Genomic DNA, 6,177 nt, shown 5'->3' with positions numbered 1-6,177 from the left:
GAAAGACGTCTATCCTTCTAAACCCCAATGGCCTTTTTTGGGGTTTCAGACAGAACAATATGAAGACAGGATGTCAACCAACCATGTGGCGTCTGAGTCCAAAGCAGCAGCCACCACTCTAGACCATCAGGAACACACAAAACGCAAGGACTCGGTAAATATTTACTGAACGCTTTACACCGAAGGCACAGCCCTTCACTGTGGCCCTCTCTGGAAAAATAATCATGATTTCCCCAGTGAGTAAGTCAGCTTGTGTTTATCTTCCGTATGTTTTTTAACCAAGATATGTTATGGTTTCCTTTATGGTGGGTAATGCTTAGCAACCCAATTACTTTGGATTTATTCCATTTGGCAGAATATCCTAAGTTGGGTTTTTGCCTTTTTGCCCCAACAACTCACCCGAGCATCTATTTTACTGCCTCTGTGTGCGATGCCCGAAGCCACGTGTTTGTTACTCAAATCATTCCTTTGCTTTCCCACTTTCACACACGGGAGGAGCCTGGCACACACCTTCATTGGCATGTGAGATCGATGCCCTATCTTGCCTTCCTGGCTGCAAAGTTCTCTCCTCTGACCGAGACTGTGGCCACAGGACACACCACCAGGGCACGCCGCAGTGTCTGCTTCGTCAGGACACATCCCACCACCCGGTGGGGCTGGAGCTCCTTTCCCAGGATGCATCTGTCCACCAGCTGGTGTGGTTGCCTCCTGGGCCGGCTCTTCCAATTTCTCTAAGTCTCCCCAGTGTCGGGTCTTCTTTCGGGGCCTCAAGGTCAAGCTGAGCCCGGGCAGGTGCACCAGCACCCTGAAAGAGGCAGCTGGATAGGCACCAGCCTTGTAACCCAGCACAAGCAACCCAGCCACTCTCATCAGCAAAGAGAGGGTGATAAAGAGAACCTGCCTGGCAGGGGTAATTACATTGCTTGTGGGTTTCTTCAGGCCATGCCAACTAGACCTCATTTTGGCATTCCTGAAGCCTGGGCTGCGTGGGCCTTCTCTCTCCACCCAATTCCTTTCCAGTTGGCCCTGGCCGTGCCTGGCTGGATTCCCCTGTCCTCAGGAGCAGTGCCCAGCCATGCCCTGGGGTTGGCCACTACCCCCACCCAAGCCCCGTACCTTGGCCTACTTTGGTGGGATGGGAAGATGAGACACTTGGTGCTTTGCCCCAAAGCCTGGAGGACCCACAACACTGAAGCTGTGGAAAAGACCCAAACACCCAACGCCATTGAGGACACTGGTGGCATCTCTGGTGGCTGCTCAAGTTGCTAGCTTCCAGGGCGTCTGCTGAGCCGTCCTCTAGATCGTAGGTGGCTTGTCTCTCCATTCCCACTGGCCATTTCCCTGTGCCCTCTTGCACGAGGCCACGTGCAGGGTAAGCAGCAGGATGGGAGGGGACAGGCCCTGGTAGTTCTTAGAACGCCTGTCCCCCCACCCCAACCCCTTCATTCACTTCTGCAACTGGCACGTCTTCAGTATGTACTACTTACCCTTGCACTCTGCGCTGGGCATACAGTGGTGAACAAAAGAAAAGCAGGGCCTGGCCTCACGGGGCTCACAGGCTAGAGGGGGACGGCTGTAACCAGGCACGGTAAATGCCTTGATCGGGAGCGTGGGGCGCTCTGTCTTAGGGTGCTGGGCACCCCCGGAATCTGGGAAGGCTCCCCAGCGTCTGTCTCGCTGCCCTGGCACCAAACTTGAGGAGCAGCTCTCATACCCTTCAGAGAGCCCCCTTCCCAGAGGGCTCACAAAGAGACTGCTCACAGGGGCTCCACGGGTCCTGCAGGCAGGCCGGCAGCCCTCCTCCTGGGCACCCTGTGGAGGTTCCACCTGGGAAGCCTGACCCCCATGCAAAGTGCCCAGTGTGGTGCCTGCCCCAGAGCCAGTCAGCAAAGGGGGAAACTGTTCTCACTTAATGGACCTTCAGCTGAAGATAAGGGACTCTGTGGTGGAACTACTAGTCATTTGCTCACCAACAGTCCACGCAGGAGAGCTGGGGGGCAGGGGAGACAGACATGGAGTGAGAAGGGCCACAGGACAGGGACCCAGGGATGGGCAGGCACACTCCCCTTGGGGCCACCAGGATTCCCATAAAGAATTAGGATCCTTCCTTGCCTACGGTAATTTCTTGCAGTTTTATTTTTCTGATAGAATAGCAATAACTTGCCTTCCCTGTAGCAGGAAGTTTGCTTTTCTTTTCCTCTTGTCTCTCTTGTTTGCCTCTCTCTTTTCCTGCCCTCCAACACCCTCTCCTTACTTTACACACTTGAAAGTAAGGCAAGCGTGGGATGAAAAGAGGCATCTTGATCCACCAGCTCTGAGCAAAGGGAAATCTGCATCTCTTCAGTTCCTCCTAATTATTCATTTCCTTTCTCTCTTCCCCATCTTGAAAATAATTGCTGCATGACTAGTTTTCCCTGGATGAGAACCGGAAGTGGTGAGGCTGTCGGCAGTGACTGAGCTTTCCCTTCCAGAATCTTCAGTGGCGGTGAATTTTGACAGCGCGCTCCTAAGTGTGGCCGTGTCCCTACAACAGAAGGAGGGGTAGCGGGTGCACCAAGCAACACTCCTTCGTAAGCATGTCGCCACGTCATTATCATTTTTATATTTAATATTTATGGCCCACTTACAGTGTATCTGGTGTTAAGTGGAGGTATGAAAAGTTCAAAGTCAATAATAATAATAATCCCCCTTATCTGTCATTGATAGTTTATGGTATGGCTTCACATACATTCACGGTTTGAAAAATTTAGTGACTTGATCTAGTGGCAAAGCCAAGATTAGAACTTGCTGCCCGGTGGCGCAGTGCGGCTCGCTGGACAGGGGCAAGGTGAAAAGGGGAAGATGAGGGGTCCAGGAAAAAGAAGCTGGTCTGGAGAATTCCAAAACGGAAGCGGCTGGCCCCTGAATAATCCGTCAGCGGAGGCCTCAGGGCCCACTCCTGCCTGGCCCCCGGTCCCCACCTCCCCCTGCACTATTGAGCCGTCTGCTCCAGAGCCCCAGAAACGCCTCTGCAACGGTGACCCAGCCCAAACCCAGCCTCGGATGGTGAGCCACGTGCTTGCCACCCTCCTTGGCTCTACCCTTGATTTGCACTGTAACTGTTCAATCCTCACCTGCCAGTCTTTGCGGAGCCATGATAATCTCAAGGGATGCTTTTATCTACTGACTCCGGTCATTGCTTTTCCTATTAGCTTTACTGTCCCAAAACGATGAGTTTGGGGAGAAGTGCAGAATCAAAGGCTACCCCTCAGGTCTGAGCCATAAGGTTGGTCTCGAAGCCAGCTTCCCTCTGATCTTCGGAACTTTTGTTACGAAAGCTGGGGCTCTTGGATTTCCTTGAGGCAAGGAGAGTGTGGGACTGGGGCACGTCTCAACTCTTAGGAGGGCTGCTGCTTTATCAACATAGGAAGCCGAGGAAGGCAGGTGGATGTGATGCAGGTGGGAACATGGGAGACGGCAGTTCCCAGACTCCTTGCAGCCAAGGGTGTGGATGTGGACCATCTGGAGAGAGTGAGGTGGAGGCTGCACTTCTGCTGCCCCCCTAACCCCCATGCCTGTTGGCGAGCACACCCATGGAGGCATCAGGCTTTGCTTCATCAGCGTGGCCAGAGGCTGCCCCACCCCCAGTGTCTGGTCACTAGCTCATGGGTGTCCAGAGGCAGGGCACTGAGCAGCGATCTTGATGGTGTAGTGTGATTCAGGACCTAGACATAAGATTCTGAAGCTGGAGGTTTCAGTTTATAATCCATTGCCTTAGATGTTGCAATGATTCTGTAAGCAATTTAATATCCTTTGCTAAGTCCCTTTCTGATGCAACTCACTGGAGACCATTCTGTCTTTCTGCAAGTCAACCCTGACCATGCAGGATCTGAAGACCTCAAAGGTCATTGCAAAGAAGAAACCTCTAGATTAAAGAGGCAACATAGACATAACAACTAAATGCAATATCCGACCCTGGACTAGCTCCTGTCCTGGCGAAATGCTAGAAAGCTCATTATTGGTCAACTGACAAAATTTGAAAATGAAGAGTACATTAAGTTAAAATTATCAATCTATGGACTTCCCTGGTGGCCCAGTGGTTGAGAGTCCGCCTGCCGATGCAGGGGACACGGGTTCGTGCCCCGGTCCGGGAGGATCCCACATGCGGCAGAGTGGCTGGGCCCGTGAGCCATGGCCGCTGAGCCTGCGCGTCCAGAGCCTGTGCTCCGCAACGGGAGAGGCCACAACAGTGAGAGGCCCATGTACCGCAAAACAAACAAACAAACAAAATTATCAATGAAAATTCATGAAGTTGATGACTTTGGTTATGTAAAAGGATATCCCTGTTCTTAGAAAATACACACTGAAGTATTTAGGGGGAAAGGTTCTTGGTATATGTAACTTACTCCCAAATGGTTCAGAAAAAAATTGAGATGAGGGGGGAGAGAGAGAGAGAGAGAGAGAGAGAGAGAGAGAGAGAATGATGAAGCAGTAAAGCAGATGGATTAAAATGTTAACAACAGGTGAATCTAGGTGAAGGGTTTATTAATGTTCCTTTTACTATTCTTATTTTTGAAGTTTTCCTGTAAATTTGAAATTACATCCAAATAAAAAGTTAAATGACTTTTCTTTGCCCCCATGTTTTAGTTTTTGCCAAAATTCAGATTCCTACCTCCCCGGGGCTGGGCCAGCTCTGAGTCTCTGGATTACAGGGAGACAGAAGCTGCGGACACCCCGAGGCAGAATCCAGGATGACTCTCCCTTTATTTCCCACTAGCGCTTTGCTGAGCAACGTCTGGGTTTATTCACTGCTCCTGCCCTCTGTCTGAAGGTGAGATGCTTCAGACGCCCAAAATTGTCCTGGGCCCTTGGTCCTCGCTCCCTTTGTGACAGAAGACGTGGCAGGTTGATGGTTACGGTGTTGGCTTGAAACCGATAAAAGAGGGTTCGATTCCTTCCTTTCCTGATTATTTTAGATTGATGTTAAGTCGGTCCCTCAAATGTGTGATATGGTGAAGGACATCCATTGAACCACTCTAAATTTGTAGTAGTAAGTTCTACTGGTAGGACTTCTCGTTTGGATGCGAATGCCTCTCAGATAATGAAAATTATCAACATGACAGCTGTTAGTGAGGTGAATGAGCCTATTGATGAAACAGTATTTCATGCTGTGTAGGCATCTGGGTAGTCGGAGTATCGTCGAGGCATGCTGGATAGACCTAAGATATGTTGTGGGAAGGTTATGTTGATGCCTACAAATATGATTATGAAGTGAATTTCTGCTCATGTTGAGTTGAGTGTATATCCTGGGAATAGTGGGAATCAGTGCACAAACCCTCCTATGATAGCGAAGACGGCTCCTATTGAGAGTACATAGTGAAAATGTGCAACTACGTAGTAGGTATCATGAAGGACAATATCTAATGATGAGTTAGCTAGGACAATATCTGTTAACCCACCAACTGTGAAAAGGAAGATGAAACCTAGGGTCCCCATCATGGTTGGGGACCATTTAATATTACCCCCGTGTAGTGTTGCTAGTCAGCTAAACACTTTTACCCCTGTTGCGATAGCAGTAATTACAGTGGCTGATGGAAAATATGCTTCTGTGTCAACGCCTATACCTACTGTGAACATGTGGTGGGCTCATACAATGAACCCTAAGAATCCGATTGATATTATAGTTCACACCATGCCCATATATCCGAAAGGCTCTTTTTTTTCCTGAGTAATAGGTTACAATGTGTGAAATTATCCCAAACCCAGGTAGGATTAAAACAGATACTTTAGGGTGTCCAAAGAATCAGAACAGGTGTTGGTATAAGACTGGATCCCCTCCTCCAGCAGGGTCAAAAAAGGCTGTGTTTAAGTTTGGGTCAGTTAGGAGTATAGTGATTCCGGCTGCTAGTACAGGTAATGATAATAGAAGTAATACTGCTGTGATTAATATTGATCATACAAATAGTGGTGCTTGATATTGGGACATAGCAGGTGGCTTTATATTGATAATAGTGGTAATAAAATTAATAGCCCCTAGAAGTGAGGATATACCAGCTAAATGTCGGGAAAAAATAGTAAGGTCAACTGAAGCCCCTGCATGTGCTAAGGTTCTATCCAAGGGCAGGTACACAGTTCAGCCTCTACCTGCACCGGCTTCAACTACTGATGATGCCAGCAGTAATAAGAAAGAAGGGGGGA

This window comes from Mesoplodon bidens (genome assembly GCF_964165515.1).
Source record: "Mesoplodon bidens genome assembly, chromosome: 17".
NCBI lineage: Eukaryota > Metazoa > Chordata > Mammalia > Artiodactyla > Ziphiidae > Mesoplodon > Mesoplodon bidens.
The sequence above is the reverse complement of the archived record's forward strand: the minus strand, read 5'-3'. Positions refer to the sequence as shown.